The sequence below is a fragment of the Canis lupus genome, chromosome 14 (assembly GCF_011100685.1).
Source record: "Canis lupus familiaris isolate Mischka breed German Shepherd chromosome 14, alternate assembly UU_Cfam_GSD_1.0, whole genome shotgun sequence".
In the NCBI taxonomy this organism is placed as follows: Eukaryota; Metazoa; Chordata; class Mammalia; order Carnivora; family Canidae; genus Canis; species Canis lupus.
Window position 1 is genome coordinate 19,021,048 of NC_049235.1, and position 21,112 is coordinate 19,042,159.

The 21,112-nt window shown below is 39.4% G+C and overlaps 1 protein-coding gene across 1 annotated transcript in view; it reads right to left on the bottom strand.

The window, feature by feature from the left end:
• CALCR (calcitonin receptor) overlaps positions 1–12,561 on the bottom strand; it is a 158,043-nt gene extending 145,482 nt beyond the window's left edge. Inside the window, exons 1-2 of the mRNA NM_001197142.1 lie at positions 12,529–12,561; positions 12,124–12,340 (exon numbers count right to left, since the gene is read on the bottom strand). The gene's annotated coding sequence lies outside the window, so the exon portion shown is untranslated. The remainder of the gene's footprint in view (positions 1–12,123; positions 12,341–12,528) is intronic.
• Between the last annotated feature and the right edge of the window lie 8,551 nt (positions 12,562–21,112).

The following is a 21,112-nucleotide window of genomic DNA, read 5'->3' on the forward strand; positions in this document are numbered from 1 at the left end:
CAACATAGTCATCGCATAGGGAAATGAGACCACTTAGAACACATGGAAAAGAACTGGCATGCTCCAAAATAGATCTTGGAAAGTTTATCATCTCCAAGTGAGTGAATAGGAAACTTGACCATTTTTAGACTAATTAAAATTCAATGTATTTGTACTTGCCATTTTTAGACCACTTTTTCCCCCACATCATTAAGACCATATATATCATGGGTTTCTGACTAGTTTTCATGTTAAGTAATCAAAATATTGTTTTGAAATTCAATTTAAAACTACATTTTGTGAAAAGGCTTGTTTTGCATTTTTGCAGCAGAGATTGCACCTTTAAAATAATAAAAATAGATTAAGTTTTTAAATTTGACTCTGCTTTTTATGAATGAGGTGTCAACTTGGCAAAGTACAATTTCCTCTTCTTGTAAACCACAGGGCAGAGTGGAATACTATTAGCATAGGTACATCTCATGACAACTGTAGAGATTCGTATTTAAAATAAATTAGGAAAACCACTATTTAATTCTTTTAATTTTCTAAGAAAAAGAGAGAAATCCATGGATTGCTGTTGAAAGATATGTAAAAATGCAAAACTGAATGACATTTTATATCATAATAACAAACTTTGTTGAACTTTTTTCAAAAAAATATTTTATTTATTTATTCATGAGAGACAGAGAGAGAAGCAGAGACACAGGCAGAGAGAAAAGCAGGTTCCCCACAGGAAGCCCGATGCAGGACTTGATCCCAGGACCCTGGGATCACGGCCCGAGCTGAAGGCAGATGCTCAACCACTGAGCCACCCAGGCACCTCCTGTCTTTTGAGCTTTTAACATAAATTTATAATAAACACATTCGCCTTTTAGCATTTACTTACTCTCTGGAGCCATACGTCCTTGATTTCATTTCCAAAGCTGTCATGGGTTAGCTGTGTATTCTTCCATAGGTTACTTACCTCTCTGGGTAACCTCTGGGTTAGTTTCTTCATTGTATAAAGTGGATAATAATAGTACTTACCTGAAAGGGTTGCTGTGAAGATTAAATATATTAATACCTATAATACATTTATATTTTATATATATTTATGAAATACATATAAGATCATCACTGGCTCATAGTAAGTTCTATGTAAGTGTTACTATTACCATTATCACCATTATCAAAATATTTCAATAAATCTATTGTTTATCCAAGTTTCTTAGAAGGTTTTTCAAAGATACGCTTCTTAAAAACTGGAAATTACACTGCTGGGAATCTGATATTGATCAAAATTTCACATTGGGCTCTACTTAGATTATGGTCTTGTCAATCTCAACACCATAACTTAATTTCTAAGAATCTACCATGTATAAATTGGTTATAATGACAGGGTGTCCTTATTCCAGTTAGTTTTGCATATTGTAACTTGAAATACTTATAAGAAAATCTTTAAAAAAAAAAGAAATACTTATAAAAAATCTAATTTGAACCAAATAATTTGTGAAAAGTTCTTACTTAGAAATGCCTACCTTTATATACAGGCAAGAAGGCAGCCAGGTAAATATGTAGTTGGTAAGAACTTCAGATTTAATAAAGGCCATGAATAGTAGATATAGTTATAATAACTTATAAAAATGATTTGATTTTTAAAAACTCCATATCCTTCAAGGTGATATGGATTAAAATTCGCTCTTAGAAGCTTGGGTATAGTTTTACCTTAGCAGGTACTAGCCCCCTTTAATCTCATGGATGTGACACCAAATGGTCAATCCTATCATGAAAAGCTACACCTAAGGGAAGATTTGAATTTTACCAAAAAGGCTCACCTGCCCCCAAGTTACATTTGCATCAGTCCTTAAAATTTTTGCTCTTATCTTCACTTTCTTTCAAAAAGGCAGTTTTTCCAAAGATTTTCAGCTGGATATCAAGAGTTGGTGTACCATAAATGGGTTTTATGGTCACATAAATTCAGAAATGCTGTGGATAGGATGTAGTCCCTCAGTTTGTTAACTACTTAGAGTACTGGAAATTAAGAGTCAACAAGATAGACCTCATGAAACTTATATTTTAATGCAGGTGACAGAAAAACAAAAGAAACAGACATAAAAGTAAATGCTTACAAACTCTATTGACTATTATGAAGGAAATAAACAAGTTGTTGAGATTAGTAGGGCAACACATACTTTAAAAAAGTGTAGGGACTGTGGTGGGCCTTGTTGAGGGAGTGACAGTTAAGCTAAGGCCTGAGGTAAGAGATGCAGCTAGCCTTGTGAAGATAGGTGAAAGAACATTCCAGAAAGAGGGATGGGCACAGATGAAAGCAAAGGTCATGATGTCTTCCAGTGGATGGATCAAGATCAGCATAGTGGAGTGAGTGTGCAGATAGATGAGGCTGGAACCATGAGGCTGTGGCTGCCTGGTCACCGAGGAACCTGAGGCCATGGTGACTAGTGTGAGCATGGGTTCAGGTATCCCCAGAAGCTGTTAAATGCTGTGGACAGAGGGGGAACCTGATCTGGGTTACATCTGAGGATTCACTTTGGGTGCTGAGCAGAAAATGTGTGGGAGAGAGGTATAAGGGCTAGTGAGCAGGTGATGCAGGAGTCTGTTGGGGTGGCCTGGGCAAGAGATGACACTGTGGGGGCTACATTACAGGTGGTGGGTATGCAGCAAAGCCCACTTCTCACAACTTTCAATAGGCTATTGTGTAGTATAGAGTTTCAAATTTGGGAATAAGAATCCAAACTGATTTGATCAAAGAACACCCAGCAGGAAATGCCAGATTCAAGAATTAGCTCCTAAATCATTGATAATGCATATATATGTATATGTATATGTATATGTATATGTATACATATATATATATTTTTTTTTCCCTGAAGGGAATAAAGGTTTATTCCACTCCTATATTACCTGCAGGGAGAAGTGTTTATAGAACTACAGTAAAAGAAAAGCAGTTGATTTTGGCAGGCAAAAAGGAGCCGAGGGGGAGGTTGTGGAAAAAGACTCAAGTAATGGGACTTTTCCTAGGAAAGCAGGCTCCTGGAATAAATGGGAATACAATAAGCAGGCAGTGCTTGGGAAGCTAAGAGAAGGGACACTAGGGATAGGCTCTACTTCTCTTTTGCAATGTAGTTTGGGGGTCACTCTTAGGTGTTCAACTTTCCTTGTGGTTATGTATGAGGACATCCATGCAAATATTTTTTTTTTTTTTGGCAAATTTTCATGACTCCCTGAAATTCTGCATGGTTTTCAAGGAGAGCACTGGACTTGGAGTCCGAAAGCTGGAACTCTCAAGGCAGCACTGTCAGCTGCTGATGGAGAAATATGTCATCTCTACCTCAGTCTCCTCTTTCATGAAAGCACTGGACTCCTGATCAATAATAAGGATAAAATATGAGTTACCAAAACAAATGTGTGACATTACCTCATATATGAGGAATGCCTCCTTAACAAATTAAAATGCAGCTCCATGAGGCTATAATTTCCAGTTTTGATATTTGCTGACTCCAAGTTGCTACTCCTTAAATTTGCCCAGATTATTAATATTTTAGTAGCTAAGAAGAAATGCCAAGTTTCTCATTGACCTTCTATTTACTAAAATAATATATCTAATTTGCAAGAATATACATTTTCCTCATTGGATGCAATAAAATTATTTTCATTTTGAATAGGAAGAAAAGCAACCCAGTAAATTCTTGTTTTTCCTGAATTGGCCCTCGAGCAACAATGATCGCTCACCACTTTGCTGGGATTTTGCCTTAATGCCATCTTTGCAGTCTATATGATGTTAGGAATGAAAAAGTGTTCTAATATTGTCCTGACCTTTTAGCCCTGTAGTAGGCCCAGGGAATGAGGTGCTAAAGCAATTTGCATTATTGTGTTCTCTGTGTCATGAATTTCTTTGAATCTTGGGCTAAAGAGATCCCATCTCAATGTCTGTAAACATCAACATTTTCTACAATACACCTTTCATGTTTGCAAGAATTCTGTCTGTCAGACTTAAGGTTAGAAACAAATAATTATGCTGAAGTTTGGGTTAATTAATGTATGAGTCAGGTCCATTTGAAATTTAAATTTGGCAGCAGTGCGATTTGCCTTTCCTTTTCCCCTTGCTGCCCCAGTTGACTTTATGAACATTCCGCTAGAGAGGAAATTTCCTCAAAGAGCAGAGCTTTCCTTTAAAAATTATTATTATCAAAGAGTTTGGTGGGTTTTCCCCCCTAGGATGGTCCTGCAATAAGTGTCATTACTTTTGGGCTCCAGGAAAGGATAAATATTTGGCTAACACCAGATTCATCTCTGTTTATAATAAGTTAATGTCTACTTCATAGAACTAGGTTTAGGTCAGATGAGAAAGCTTAAACTCCAAGAATTATATCACATTTCGCATTTTCGTTGTGATGGAGGATGTTCCTGCACATGTCTGTAGCCATGTAGAACGTCCTCTTATTACAGGGTATAGGCCTGGACTACTGCAGGGGTATTCCAAAAAGCTGAGCCATCGTTGTCAGTATTATAGCCACAGTTCCTGCAGCCCTACTGGATTGGGAAGCTGAACTTAGAGGTTCCAGAGAGATTGACTTAAAAGTCCACAGAGAGTGGCTCCTATCTGTTATTGAAGGCTCTGATCATTAATTATTAATTAATATATACAAATGATAATAAAAAGATCTCCCAATCACCCTCAAAATGTCATTTGACTATAGTAGTGAAGTACAGTCTTTTGGCATTAGGTAAACAGGTTTGAATTCTAGCCCTGGTGCTTCAGAGATGTGAACCTTGGTGCATCATGGAAGCTTCTGAGTCTTTCTCCTCATGGAATGGGCTTGATAATATCCCATCCCATGAAATTGTCATGATAATGACTGAGCATTGCTGTATCCAGCACACAGCCAGGGCTCAATGAACTGTAGCTGTTTTTGTTATTATTTTAGTTGTATTCCTAAAGTCTCAGAGATATTAACTTGCTTTATTCAAACAATTTAGGATTAATTGCTTCCAGTGCTTTGGTCCATACTGGGAATATGAAAAGGAAAGTCCCATTTTTGCCCCCCTGCCTACAGAGGTATAAATATGAGCTAACTAGCTTCAGCCTAGTACAAGAGGCACAGGAGACATAGAGTATATACTTTGTGCCTAAGAAAGTGTTAAGGGGGCAGTGGAAAACAGTTCTACATGCTCAAAATGAATCCTGCATTCTGAATATGTAAATTATGTTTTAAATGCTCACTGAAGAAAAGAGAGTCGGCTCTTCAAGTCAACACGGACTCAAGCCGGAAATAAGAGTATCGGTGTAAGAAATATGGCTGGATTACTGATTTGGAGGATACTGGAGAGAAGGGGCTGAAATCTCTGGATTAACAGCTAGTAGATACCTAAAAAGAAAAAAAATTAAGTCTTAAGGTGACAAAAATAATTTCAGGAAAAAAAAAAGCACCATATCTATGGCAACATTAAGTTTCACTCATTTCACTAAGAGGAAGTCTCCTTTGTGCTATGGAATATGGAATAAAAGGATGACTCTGTCCTTTTTAACCTAGTAAGGAAATAAAAAAATTAACAGACCTCCACAATAGAAAGGGGAGAATAAAGTGTCAGAAGACAAGTATAACACAGTATAATTTGTGATTCAAAGGTGATATTTTTCCCTAAAAAATTCACCCATGTAACTTCTGAGTCTACAAACATTCTGAAAAATATTTGGATGCTGAAATACTGGGATTTCTAGATTGTAATCCCAGAGGGATGAGGTTTATGAAACCCAGCTTTTCCCTCAATACGCTATTTTAATAAAGAGCTTAAGAGAGTTTCTTTCAATGAATGAATGACAAAAGGGAAGAATACTTTAAACAAACGCCCAGAGGTGTGTATGCATGGTACCTCTAGAAGCTCTAAGGAAAGAGACATCAGGATGTGATACTATATCTTGCCTGGGGAGGGGCGGGTTGGTCATTGGCTATCCAGGTAAGGCTAAAAGAAGGAAGCTGCATTTAAATTAAGCTCCAGTGAACTGTAAAATTTCAAAGAAGGGAGATAAAGTAAGCAGTCCATGTCACAGTGGCTGAAATTACTGTGGACACTCAGTGTCTCCATTTCCTTCCTTCTCCTTTATTCCTCAACCCACTACTGAAATTGTTCTTAATTAAATCCAACTGTGATCTCTCACTTCTTATCCCACTTGATTTACTTGTGATGTCCTGCTTAGGTGCCCATTTTTTTCTCCTTGGCTTCCACAGAACCACTTGCTCTTGTGTTTCTTCCTTTGTCTAGTCTTTTATCTCCATCTTTTTTGCACGCTCTTGTCTTTAAAAAAAAAACAAAAAACCTGGTGTTCCTGGAATTCTTAGGTATTCAGTTTTTCTTTTTTAAAAAATTTTTTCTGGCTTTTTTTTTTCCTTCCTTTCTCTTTCGTTTCAGTTTTTACTTCTCCAAAGGCGAAAGCCTCCATTCTTGTACCATCAGCTGAAATAGATAAGTAGACTTATGTCTCCCAAATCCATATCTCTAATTCTGTCTCAAGCCACAAATTTCTGTCTATACTTTTACCGGACATCAATTGTCACATGAATAAGTCGAATGCATCACATTCCAAATTAAATTCTTTACCTTCCATCCCTAAAATACTCCTCGTCTGGACCATGTGACTGACATCCATCTCTCCTATCATTTGTGAGAGAAATCTAGAATTGATCATATTATTGGCTATTTCCCTCATTCATAGCAACCTCCAATTTCTACCATTTACCCACCTCCACCAAAGCTATCCCTACAATAATCTCCCGACTGTTTTCTTTCCTTTTCTATCTCCCACGACTGTTTCTCCCCTCAGTTACTGCAATAAGGCTCCCGGCTTCCAGTTAATTTGTATCCATTGCTCTTTCAATCTAATATCCCTCCTATCTTCCTGCCACAGTGATCTACCAGAATGGCAAATCGGATTTTTTAGTTCCCTACCTCAACTTCTTCAAGAAGCCCCACTGTCTTCATGATAAAATGCAAATCCTTTAGAGAGACAGGCTCGAAAGCCTGTTGGTGATCTTGGTGACCCTGCTAACCTCGCCAGCGGCAACCCAAGTGCCCATGGCTTCCCAAAATCACCATGTTGTTTCAAACCTCCAGGACTTTTTTGAGTCTCATGTCCTGCCTGTAACACACTTCATCTTTTTCCCTCCTCATTTGGCTCATTCTGTCTTGTTATATCAATGCCGAATCATGTCTCCTTTAGAGTCACCTCTCTCAGAAAGCTTCCTGATGCCCTACTGGGTGCTGTTCCTCCCTGCTTCCAGAACATTCATGTCATTATTGGAGTACTTACCCCACGGTTGTGTAACTGTCTCTTGGTCTGTCTGTGTCCTGCAGTCCCCAGGAAGCCAGGAACTGTAACTTATCACAATATCCCCTGACTAGGACATAACAGGCACTTAGTAAAAATATATTGAGCTTAAAAATATGAACAAAGCTCTAAGGATGGAAATTTGCTGGATGTGCTACAGGAGAATGAGTGAGACATTTTGCAGGTTGGAGGAAGGTAAGATTTGAAATGTCGAATTTTGAACCAGCAGACAAGTAGAAGGCAAGGTGGGGGACTATGGCTGTGGGAAGAAGTAAAAACCAAACCAATGTAGCTTTACCACTGAACCACTGATGTAAAGGACTCCCCCCGCTACTACACACCTCAATTTTGAGGCAACAGAATATAAACTGAGGTTGACAGGCAAGGGCATAAGGGTTGAAAGTGAAGGATGGACTCCAAACCTGGAGTCAATTTTTGCAGCATCATTATAGCTTCAGAGCTGGAAATAAGGAGTTGTGATGGTTTCCCACTTTACTTGGATGGGAAAGAGAAAATGGAATTATATCATGAAACATCTTAAATGCCCGGCTAAAGAGGCGCTCTAAGTCTTATGGTCCCTCAGCAATTACCGAATAATTATGAATCAAGGGTGACAAAATGGGAGCTTAGAAAATAAGACTGACTGTGTTGTGTAACACTGAATGCATAAAAAGGCTGACTGTGGCCAAATATTAGGAGGATATTTAATCATTTTGTTAAAAATAATAATAAAAGTTCAAAATAAAGGGGTGGCAGTGAAACTAGGAGGAAGAAAAATGCAGCATCCGCAGGAAAAATTAGGAGTAGCCTTGAGACTTGGTAAGAGAGAAGAAAGACATACATTTGCAAACAGAAGTTTCAATGAAATAGAATGGTTAAATATTGATTGCAAAAAAATATTTCACCGAGCTAGATACTTTGTTTCTTTGAGAAATAGCTTCTTAGGTTTAGAATACCGTGTTCTTCTTTTACAAAGAATACCAATTTATATACTATTTTTAATAAAGAGAGGCTTTTCATGTGAACAAAGACAGACTCTTAGACCTCGGGTATTCACAGGTACCCTGGAGGTATCATGCAACACAGGGCAGCGGCGTAGAGCCGCAGGCACAGAGATAGAGAAGAAGCATAGCCAGCTCCATTGAGATGAGATACTCTTGCCGAGCCAGCCTGGTGTTACAGACCTCTCACTGTAGTCCTTGATCAACTCTTCCTACCCTAAAATTATTATTCTGAAAAAAAAAAAAATCCAAACTACATTCCGATCAGATAACATTCTTTTGGGAAAACCAATTCAAGAAATTGACACTTAGAAGTATTGAAGAATAGGTTCTGAGGACATTTTCTATCAATTCTTTGCCTTTAAATTATTCATCTCTAAAATAAAATTTTAGAGACCCCAAGCCTTTCCATATTACCAGTTTTCTGAACTGATAAAGTAGAGCCAGAAACAGATGCTAATATTCGTTCCTGTGTTTTGACAGAATTGAAAACAAATGAATACCATTGTGACAACACAATATATTATCAATTGGTTTTATAAAACTCATTATATGGAGCCCTGAAAGATCATATTAACATTGAAAAGCATGCCGCTGTCACACAAAATAACGCTTTTGATGATAATTAAACTAGAAGAAAATCTCACACCAGAATGGAACAATTACTTATGTATTGGTCATTCTCTAATAGACACAAAATCCTTGAGTATAGGGGAATGACTTATTTGTTTATGTATCTCCAGGCTTACAATGCTCAGCATATAATAAGTAATCAAAAATAGTTTTTAATGAGTGATATTTTAAAAAAATATGACACTTACATAGAACTTACTATGTACCAGGCACTTACCCATAGTGACTTACAAATATTAACTCATTTAATTATCATTGGAGAAACCCCCCTTTACAAAGGAAATAAAGGCACGGGGAGATTAGATTACTTGCCCCAAATCATAGAGCTTCTTAGAAAATGATGGAACCAGGCGTAAAACATAAGCAGAGCCATTCTAGAATCTGTGCTCTTAACTAATATTGCTTAAAAAAAATGCTGCCTTTAAATTTAAAGAAAGTATATAAATATATATTTTATAACAGTATTAAACTTAGAATAAGTAGACCCGGGTTCAAATACATGCTAAATCTGTTTGATTTGTGGCTTTGAGCAAGTTCATTAACCTAATGGGTCCTTAATTTCCTCCTATGTAAAATCAAAATAATAGCCGGTACCTCACAAAGCTATTGTGAGCCTTAAATAAAATAATTTATGTGAAAATGCTAGAACATAGTTGGCACCCAGGATATGTTAGTTGGTGTGCCAAAGAGAATGGTAGTATTTTTCTCCTTTTTTCCTTTCAAAAAGGTACATATTTGCACGTTACACATCATTCAGGTCTTAGAAAAGATGAAATCAAATTCTACATTTCATAAAGCATTATTCCCAACATCTCTTAAAGCTAGAGCTAATTTACTAAAGCATTTTCTGGATGGTCAGGTAAGCTTCAAACTCAATAGCTTGCTTTCTGGAGAAAAAAAAAAAATGTTTTTCCCGGAAGCTATTATGGTTTAAACATCTACGATCAGGGGGAAAAAAAAACAAAAAACAAAAAACAACAACCCTCTTTTTCTTCTAATTGGGAAATCAAATTAGATCTATTTTTTAAGAAAAAAAGATTAGACCGACAATAGAACATATGGCATTTATTTTCACCAAGACTCCCCCAAATTAACAGGCTCTACCAAATCCGATGGGAACCATCTCAATCAGTGGTTCCAAATCATGACTGGACATTAAATCATGTGAAAAAAAATAAAAATAAAAACATGGACTTCCCCCCCCCGCCCCGCCCCGTTCCTCAGATATTCTGATTTAATTGGTTTGGGGAAGGGTCTGGACAGACTTTTTTTTTTTTTTTTTTTTTTTGAAATCTCTCCCATTGATTCTAATTTGCAGCCTGAGTTGAGAACACTGGTTTAGGTTATCATTGAAAATATCACATCTCCTATTTCCAATTTATTTTTACTGTAATAAAGGCCAACAGTAGATAATATCTTCAGTCACGTCAACATTTAAAGAGTCTAAGAAGTTCACCAAGAACAGAGTTGCCACAACACTACTATGTTAACTAAGATTTAGCTCCATTTCTTTAACTGACCGAAGCAAATGCTACCTTTATCCATCCATCATCATTCATTATCTGGAATTCAAAAACATAACAAAATGGGAAACAGAAGCTGTATTTATATCAGCTAATTTTCTTCAACTCCAAGCATCATGAAAACAATACAACTCTTAAGATAATTTATGTATTCTTGTGAATAAGTTATTCATGTTTACTCAGGGTATTGGTGTGGTCAGTTAAATAATCTTAGAGCATTTTACAATATGACTGAATATTATTCTTGTGGCTATAGTTCCTAAAATTAACTGTAGATTAGAGGCATTGAACCAAAACAAATCCCGGCTGACGGATGTTTTCGGCTATGTTAAAATATTGAGTAGAAATGAGTGCCCACTGAGAATACCGACTTAAACTGCAAAGATGTTTGCAAATCTAATCACCTTAGTTCCCTTCATACTGCTAGTGTAGAAAACAGCAATCTCCACTTTTAAAAGCTGAATTCTTTAACAGAACACATAGTAGGCTAGCAACATGCTATTACAAATTAGATTTTATAAATCCCACAATACTAAAAGCATTCCTACTTTGTCTTTACAGGTAAGCCAAAGTGGCTGAAATATATACAATATTTGCTTTCTCTTATGATTTGAGACACACTCAAATCTGGACACTCTGCTATTTAAAGATTAGTTTCTATAACTACATGGTCATACTTTGATTTCTTTTGAACATTTCAGTTTCCATCACCCAATAATTTCAGCAAATAGCCTTGAACAGATTTCTTGGTTTAGGCTAACCAGAGCCACGAAATCGTTGGGGGGCTCCTGAAGATCGGCAAATGGAACCCTGCCTTCTAGTCTTGTATACACCATATAATGTTAGGTAGAGCTTTCAAATAGAACTTTCTTAGGTAGGTCTGCAAAGTAAAGCCTGAATAATGGGTTAAAATTTTAACTGGATTGTTGATTTTTGACTTTGATTGGATTTCCTTGCACCTCAAGAAAAATGACTGTTTGGGGGAGAAGAATTAATTTGTTAGAGCTTTTCTTGATGTCTTTCACCCAGGCTTGGAAAGAGCATCATGAAAAAAGAGTACCCTTTTGGAAACTACGCACACAACATATTTTTCCTAATAGGTGTGAAGAATGGCTGCTATGCATAAATGATTGTTGGAAAATAATTCTCTGTAAAACATGACTTAACAAGCAACGCCATTCACCACTGTACTCATTTCCAATACCCAGAACAACCACGACACATCACATAGATGCCGATATTATCTGTTTATTAGTTAATAAACACCTTTTGGAAAAAATCCACAACTCTCAGCCCATAATTTTCATACCCAGTAAGTTGGAAAATAAAACTTTTGAGAGAAAACTGATATTGGTAACAGTGAAAGTCACCAAAAACAAAAACAAAAACAAAAACAAAAGAAAACAAAAAACCCCTGAAGTATTCAATATGAAATCCTAAGTTGTAGCACCTTCCCAGGACAACTGTCTTTTCTCCCATCAAGGGTAAACTGAGGAAACTGTGACTAAGCTGACCCTACATCTGAACCTCGAGCACCACAATCAAACCAGTTTTGCGATCAAAACACAGGGTACCTTGTGCCCCCCAGCCCCACCCGCAACGTGAACCAGCCCCGGGAACATCCCAAAGCTTTAAGTTGCGTTCTTCCCCAGACCCTGCTTACCTGGAATCGTCTCACAGGGCGGCTGGGCACCGCTCAGCAGAAGCGAAGGACAGTCGCAGGTGGTGGCTCCAGGGACTCAGGAACTCAAGCTACGGCGCCCATCTCCTGAGCTGGAGATGTCAGGCGCTGGGCGAGGTGCGGACGGTGCGCACCTCTCCGAGCCAGGAAGGTCCGCGAGCGCTCGGCGCAGCCCACCCAGCGTCTGGGGGGCGCTTTCCTAGTTTGACGTGAGAGCAAACTGCGTTAGTCCAGAGCCCTCTCTCCTGCCCCCCTCCCGACCTCCTGACACCTCACTCCTGCTCTAAGTGATGCTTTAAACCTAGACCCTGCTTATATCGCGGGCGGAAAGGTGTCCGCTTTTCCCCCCAGCGCTACGAGCCCCTCCCCGAAGCCCAGGAGGCTCACCTTCCGGGCGCCTGGCTCCCCTCGCCCAGCTGTGAGCTGTGCGCAAACTTCTCCTGACTTAAGAGTCTCAATCCTCGCCCGCGCTCCCGCCCCACCCCCGGCCGCCTCCCCGAGGCTGCAGAGGAGGTGGCAGCGGAATTGATGAGCGCCAGCCCCCCCCCCCCCCCGCTCCCGAACCCTCCCGCCCCCGCCAGCCCCCTCCAGTCCCCTCCAGTCCCCGGAGAGGGAGGGGCGAGCAGGAGAGCTCCGAGCGCCTCGGTGCCAGCCCCTCTCGCCCCGGCCCGCAAGTGGGGCTACGCCCGCGGCAGCTGCCCTGCTCGGGTCCCCGCTGGGGCTCACCCCACGAGTCCCGGAGACCAGACCGCGGCGGCAGCGCGGGGAGCGGGAGAGGGGCTCCAGGGAGACCCTGGGGGGGGGGGAGAAATGGGGGGGCGGGGGGCGCCAGTCTGGGATGGGAGATTCGTAGCCAGTCCCCGGAGGCAGCTTTCTGAGCGCCCTGTCCCTTCCCCCGGAGGATGCAAAGCCCGGAGGGAGGTGAGTTTCCAGAAGAACCCACACCCCGCCACCGTGCCACCCCGGCGCCTTCGGCCGCTAGTCGGGGGGCACAGCACCACCTGAGAGCCCGTGGCGAGAGGGTCGGTAGTGGGCGAGGTAGTGAAACTGGGATGAGGATGGGTGGGAAGACGGTTGGTAGGGGCTGGGGCGCTGAGAGGAGGCAAGAAAAGGAGCCGGGAGACAGGGGGTAAGAAGAGGACCCGCGGGGGCCCGGCCCCCCTGGGAGAGCGTTGGGAGTGGGATAGCCGTCCGGAGCTGGGGCGCAGGCTGCATTTGGGAGAACAGCGCCCTCCGCACAGGGGACTGCTGGTGGGCACAGGAACCCAGGGCGAGGGAGCCAGAGAGGACGGCGCTGGAAGACGAGGGTCTGGAGCGCCAGACTTGGTGCTGGGGGCTGCGACGCCCCTTTCTCCCCTCCTCAAGCCCTGGATGCCCGGAGGAGCCCGGGACTATCCGATTCTAGGCAGGACGCAACCAGGCTGGCTGGAGAGCCCTGGGAGGCGGGCAAGTGGGCTCCGAGGACGCACAGCCCCTAACATCTTTTAGCCCACCTCCGGACAGAGCAAGGCTGCAGCGGACACTTTTTCCCCCCAACTCTGTTGAAGGGGTGTTGGGCTAAGAAAGCGCCATCTCGCGCGTCCCGGGACCGCAAGGCGGCCGCACACCACCCAGGTTACCAGGTGCTCGGGGAAAGAAATGATGGTAACAGCAACATAATAGGACGGGAAGAAAGCCAGACGGCAGTACTGCACACTTTCCCGGTAGTCCGTCCCAGTTTCTCCTAAGCACTCAGGAGACAGGTGCTCTGTGAATGGGACTGCACCCTGCACCCATCCGTCTGATCCCTTCCCTGGAGAGGTTAGTCACTATAGGCAAAAGGTGTGTGTGTCTCTGTCCTATTTTGAGCTTCCACTCTTCATCCCAGGCGGACTTCAGGGAGCCCTACTTTTTGTTTTGGGGGGTTTCAGGGGACCCAATAGAAGTGTTTGGGGCAGATCAGCTTTCTAAGTAGACCTTCCAGGGGGTTTGTTTTTCCAGGCTCTCTCTTCCCTCCATAGCCCCCCCTCCCCTTTCTTCCCTGCCACCTCCAGTCTGGTGACCCAGAGGGCTGTGTCTGACTCACCATGTATTCAAACCCTACAGCACAGCCCCACTGCAGGGGAATATTCTACAGTCCCTTCATTCCTGTTATCTAAATGCGAATGATGTTAGCAGTAAAATATGTGACTAGGAAAGGAACCCAGGCAATGGGAGAAGTATCTTGCAAAGAAACACACACACACACACACACACACACACACACACACACACACAGTAAAACCTGTGCAAGAAACCTCTGAATTCAGGATTTAGATAGGAATATTCATTATGTGCTTTGACATCTGTCCTGGGTTCAACAGATTCCTGCATTCCAGCTCCCACTAACCAGCCAACACCTGAGTATGCCCTCCCTTAAGAATTCTCTTTCAGAACATCAATTACCCTGTTTTTGGTGTAAACAAGCAGAAAATTATTAAAGTTGTTTGTGTATCTCTGTAGTCAATTGCTGGGGGCCAACCGATGAGAATTTCTTCACTGTAGCCCAAATCATGGAAATAACATTGAGTCAGAAAGATTTATGCCGAGTGGAGGATGCTGCTGTCCTCTGTATTGTGTGACAGAGCAAGCACAGAGATTTTTCTGTTGGAGGTTAATCCTAGGGCATCCTACATCACTGATTGACAATCAGTATTCTGAGAACAAGATGGGCTCGGTTTGGTAAAGCTACTGAAGATGTGCGGGACATGGCCCTCAACCATAACTTAAGAGACAAGGTCTAAAAATCCGTGAGAAAAGTGGCATAAGTACGGTAAAGACTCTAAACTGGGTGTTGTATAAGCATCCAAGACCTAGACTGATTAAAGTGCTAATTTTATTAGAGATAATGTTAGAAGGAGAAAAAAGAGAGTTTTTCTGTAGGCAGGAGATTTTAGGGAAGGTGACATGATAGAAATGAGATCAAAGATGAGACCCTAAAAAAAAAGAAAGACAGAAAGATGAGACCCTCCTGTCTTTGAAGAAGACAAAATTAACTTTATCAGTATCAGATGTTTATTGAACACCAAGCAGGTCTGCACCTGTTAGAAGCATTTGGGATTTACAGAAATTCAACTCTACAGCTGTCTTAACACTATCAAAATATTTTCTATGCAGAAACATTATCGTAGATCCTTGGACGGTAAGTATTAACCTGGGGATGGTCTAGCAAGAGTAATTAGTAGCATTTTTGGAAAAACCATGAGCCTATTCGTGGGTACTGAAATCAATGTAGTGGGCACAACTATATTTTTTAAATGAAGTGGAATAGAACAGAAAATATTAGAGTTTATTTCCTGTGACAAGTGTGAGCACAGTTTTTTGAAACTTAGTTTTGTACTAAATATGTATATATGTGCAAACATGCAAAATAGAGTACATTTTCGTGACTCACAATCAAAAGTATCTTCAGGTTCTTGATTATAATAAGCCACTCTTCAAATAGAATACCTTTTATTTGGAGATAAGCCTTTAAATGAAATTACTTCCTCAAAGGGACATTCAGGGAATAAGCAACTTAAAATGTGGTAACACACATTTCTGATATTTTTCACTGATCACTTATGACTTTAAAATTCTCTGTCTTAATGAGACATTGCCCCTTCTGTCCTTCTTCTAAAAAATTTTCCTCTTTTGGCAGATAATAATGTAGGGAGGATCCTGTTGTAAACCTTGTATTTCGTGTTTGGAAACTAAAGAACAGACTTTAGATGCAAACTCCACTTCAATCCTCAAACCCCCCATTCCCATTGCTGAGGAAGTGAAGCCCTCCTACTTACCATAGAAAGATTGTGTGGCTCTCAGCTCTCTTTCTAAAACAAGGGTTACTCATTTGCAAAACTAGGGTTCAGACCATATCGCTTTAATTCCACTTTTGGTTCTTGAATCCAGTGACTTTTCTATGAAATCGTGATGTTTTTGAATGTGCAGTGAGTAGAAGGAAGGTTGCCCTTTTTGTTAAAAACTAAGTCTACTACAACTTGTTCTTGTTAAATATGGTAATGTGTGGGAAGGTCATATTTTGGAGGGACTGAGAAAAGTCGTGCATAGAAAAATGTATCCATTTTGTTATTTTGGGGGTGGAAATCACTTATCAGGATAACTGAATTAGCGTTTCTCCTCTTTTGAAAAGCAATTTGGAGAAAAGATTTCTAGCCTCTCTCAGGAACTTGATTTCTAGCTTTAGGTAACTCCATAATCAGGGATTATTCCTTGCATTGAAATACAGCCCAATCCCTCACATGTATATGCAGGCAATTTAATGCATGTTTAACATTTTTTATGTCATAACACCTTGGGGTAGTCACTCATGGGGGACCCAAATATATGTATCTATAAACTGCAGCTCTCAAGGAACTCATAATCTGTAGGGCATTTGTTTCTTCCTCTTGTAGCCACTTTCCAAACAGACAACAGCTGGTGATTATCTTTTATATATTACCCTTTGCAGATTTACAGACCTCATCCTCACAGAGAGAATAATAATTTACCTTGGCACTTGATGGGATGAGAACTGGGTGTTATTCTATATGTTGGCAAATTGAACACCAATAAAAAATAAATTTATAAAATAAATAAATAAAAATTTAAAAAATAAAATAAATAATAAATAAATAAAAATGGGGAAAAAAAAACAAATATTTTCTTTTTGAAACAATTTGAACTTCCTCTGGATAGATCAAGCTCTCTAGAGGGTGGTCTCCTGCTTCGATTTTCCACCTCTTTTCCAGAAAGAGGAACGGATGCACTTGTAAGTCTCTCTTCCCTTTTCATCTTTCAAAGGGTGTAACACAGTTGTGTCTCTCTACAAAATACGTCTCTTGGTGGGAAAACAAAAACAAAAAACAAATTCTGCTTAAACTAGGAAGTGTTTAAGCAAGCACTTCCTTCTTTCTAGATTGTATTTACAAAAACGTCACTTGAGTTAACTGCTAACTTTATGAATAAATAACTCAAGGGATGAGGGGATGGCAGGAGCATACACTATTCAGTAGTACCAGTGAAAAGTAACTGATCCATCTTTGAGGAAGCCAGGAAATAACCCAGATATTTTCTGGTTTCTAGAGAGAATTCTAGAGGTAAATTCAGGAACCAGGAGAAAAACTGTAGAAGCATATCAATGGATATATCCATTCATTAACTCACGTAATAAATAATGAATAACTGAGTTTTAAATAGTTTATGTTCTAATGGAAGGATGGAGATAGATAATAAACACAGTAAGAATAAGTTGTTGATTTCAGATACTGACAATGCTATACAAATCATGGACAGAAGATGATTGAAAGGCAGGCATGGGTTGGTGGTGCCTTAGGATGCTCAGGGAAGGCTTTCCTTGAACTGCGAAGCAGATGGGAGGGAACCAGTCATTCTGAGCTCCCTTCTAAAATTCTCATACAGTGTTGTTTCACTCCCCCTTCCAGCCATTAAATGAAAATAAATATCACTGGGGTCTGGAATCTACTCTTTTTGTAACTGTGTGTGTACATATGTGTGTGTTTATGACTTTGTCAAGCGGTCTCTGCAATAGTCATATTTAGCCTGTGATCAGGAATCTGGGACGTGCCAAGTGGGATAGTAATAGTAATTTCAGATCTTCTGGGGCTGGTCCATTTGAAGTTAAATCAGAGAGGACCCTCAAAAGGCAGTAGCCTTTTGACTTGGATTGTCTCAGGATATGTTGGCAGAGTGCTAAAATACAAGAAAAAATACAACTTGTCTCAGAACTAAAGCCAAAATGGACTTGTCTTTAATATCTACTATTTTTATATTTCCATTTTCTGATTAAAAATCAATAGTTTTATTGATTTTGCTTTATTGAACACCTACCACCTGCTATATATGCTAGGCACTGTATTAATCATTTCAATGCATTATCTCATTGTAATTCTGTGAAGTAGATACAGTTAATATCCCTATCGTATAGACGCAGAGACTGATGTTCAATTAGTTAAATGATTTGATTCTATGAAATGATTCTAACACAGGCAGGGAAAAAAAAATATATATATATATACTAATATCAATTTGACTATCCTTGATTCGGTAATTAACCAGCACAGATATATATATATATATATATATATATATATATATATATATATATATATAAATATATATGCATATATATTAAAAATAGTGAGGCATAAGATTATTTTAATAGGCAATTATACACAGATTCACATATTTTTAAGTGACAGCCGAAAAAAATCTTTCAACAAATAATTTCTGTTTTAGCCAACCACAAACTGAACACCTAGCCATATGAATTGCAGTGGATTTTTGCCTTCGAGGCACAGTATAGTCTAATAGAGGAGTCAAACCATTTAAACAATTAATAATAATTCAAAGATCTGCAGCAGAAGTATGTTCCAGTGCCCTGGGAGCTCAGAAGAGAGGGGATTAATTCTGCCTGGGAAGAGATTTGTTTTTACTAGTTATCGTCTCTCTGAAATCTAATACTCTGGCACTAACAGACTCTGGTGTGGGTGGGCAAGTGTTAGAAATACAGAGCTTTATGTGCCCCAGAAATAGAATTTTCCTTTTTTAGTATAAAATAAGAGGTGACATTTTAAATTACATGGTAAATATACATGAATGAAATCATGTAATAGAAGAATATATTGTTCACACAACTTTTCTTTGGTTATTGTGTGTAACCATTTATAACAGATTCTTTCCAGTTCACAGTTTAAGCAAAAAATGTTATTTTGATGATAATTTGCATGGCCAGGGCATGTAAAGGGTAGAAAATAAAATGAAATCAGGATAAAACACTGAGAAAAAGATATTTAAAGGCAAAATAAAAATAGGGAGAGAAAATAATGGACCCAGTTGCTAACGTTGAGGCCTTAAACATATGACAATGTTTTTATAGAATTTGGAATCTGCTGCCCGGGTGAGCACCAATCCTGGGTGGCAAGAGAAGACAGGAGTAGACAATAGAGATGCCGATTCCTAAGGAATGAAGAATCTGATGGACTGCTTTACGTCAGATTAGGTGGGCCTCTCTAATTTCCTAAAATCTGGATTCTCAATGATAGAAGGATAGGCCCATGGTAGGCATCTAAGCATACTTCAAAACTTGATTTTAATTGCGTATGTTATTTAGAGAGGAAGATGATAACGAGGGTGCACGCATGTTTCAAAGGTGGAAACTAAAAAGATGAAGGCGAGTTTCAGCATTAAGAGAAAGAGCATGGCCAGGAGCAAGGATTAACAGAGAGGAAGGGGCTATGCGAGCAGGTATTTCATCCCGGGGGTGATTCTTAAGCTACCCTAGTCACAGAGGTTGTTGTTCTTAAAAATTGACTACAGAGTACTAATTTGATTACAGATCACTAGATACAGCGGGGCGGGAGTGAAAAACACGTCTTTAGAACCTCATTAACAGCCTCTGCCACTTTAGCGTCAGCTTTTACCAGCTTTCCCTTCTCTACTTCAAAGGGGGGCAGCATTTTCCCATGTCCTCTTTATTTCTGTTCTATTTAAAGAATGTTTTCTCTATGTTATTGTTTCTTTCAAATAACTGTTCATATTTTACCTTGCTTTTTTAACCCTTTTCTAATACTGCTTTCCCATATACTCAAAATTTCTCTTCTTATAGCAGCCTGCCTTCCCCTAAGAAAGAATATGTGTTTTTATTTCCATCACTCAGTGATCAGCCAGCTAGATTCTTAGCTTTTTAAAAACAGCTGTATACTATTATTTAAAAATAAACGTTATTCTATTTCTTATGAGGCTGACTGAGCTATTTAAAAAAACAGACAAAAATCACCCACTGTTATATGCAGAATGATAGATTTGATTAAAGGGATTTAGGGCAGGGCTTCTAAAATTTTAATGTGTTACGGATCACCTGGGGCTCTTGTTAAAATGCAGATTCCGATATATCAGATCCAGGGCCTGAGACTCTGCCTTTCTAACAGGCTCCCATGCCCATGATGCTGGTATATGGATCATCCTTTGAGTAGTAAAGCTTTAGAATCATTTCCCTTTAGTATGCCCTTCATCTTATAAACATTATTCTTTTAAAATTTAGAAATATTCTTTATCTATAGAATACATTTACTGTATGGCTTTGGAAATAGGATTAATTCTGTCTTCCTGATCTCAAAATATCTTAGCAACCATTTATAAGACAGTTGTTCTAAGAAAAGAGTGTTGTTGATGAGGACATGCCCCCTCACGTAGGGGAAATTTGGGAGAGAAATTTATTCTTAGGAGATGTAATATAAATATATAAAGTAATATAAATTATGAGTATATATTTTTTTCTGGAAGACTATTCAGTCTAAAGAAGGTAGTCTTCCTTAGAGAAGAAGGGAGTATTGCTGGTGAAGTATTAGTGGTGGTATTGGTGGTGATGGAGGTTGTAGGTGTATTGGTGATAGTCATTATTGTAGTAATAATGTAGGAAGAGGTGGTTGTGGTAGTCATAATGGTGATGGTGGTATTGCTAGTGGTTGTGACAGTGGTGGTGGTGATGGTTAAGATGTGGGTAGAAGTGGTACAGATAGTGATGTTATCATTTTGCAGTAAATAATAAAGCAACAAGATTGGTTTTCAAACCTGGTTCAAGATATTTAACATCTCAATATTCTTGACAAATTACTGTTTCTGAGCCTCAGTTTTCTCATTTGAAAAAATGGTGATAAATAAAATACTTAGCTATGAGTATGCTGTGGCAATTAATCAAAATAAAGCATGTGAAGCCTTTAGTAAAGTGTAAGGCATATAGCCCATATTCAGTGAAAGTGTTGATTATTTATTGGTGGAATTGCCTGACTCCACATTCATTCTCAACTTGTGATTGTCCAAGTAGGTTAAATTCAGACTATTTTCTTTTTTTTTTTTTTTTTTTTTTTCAGTTTATGGGTTTTTTTCTCCCATCTTTTTTTTTTCCTGGACACATCCTTATTTGCTCGAGATGAAAAGTCATAGATTTGACATT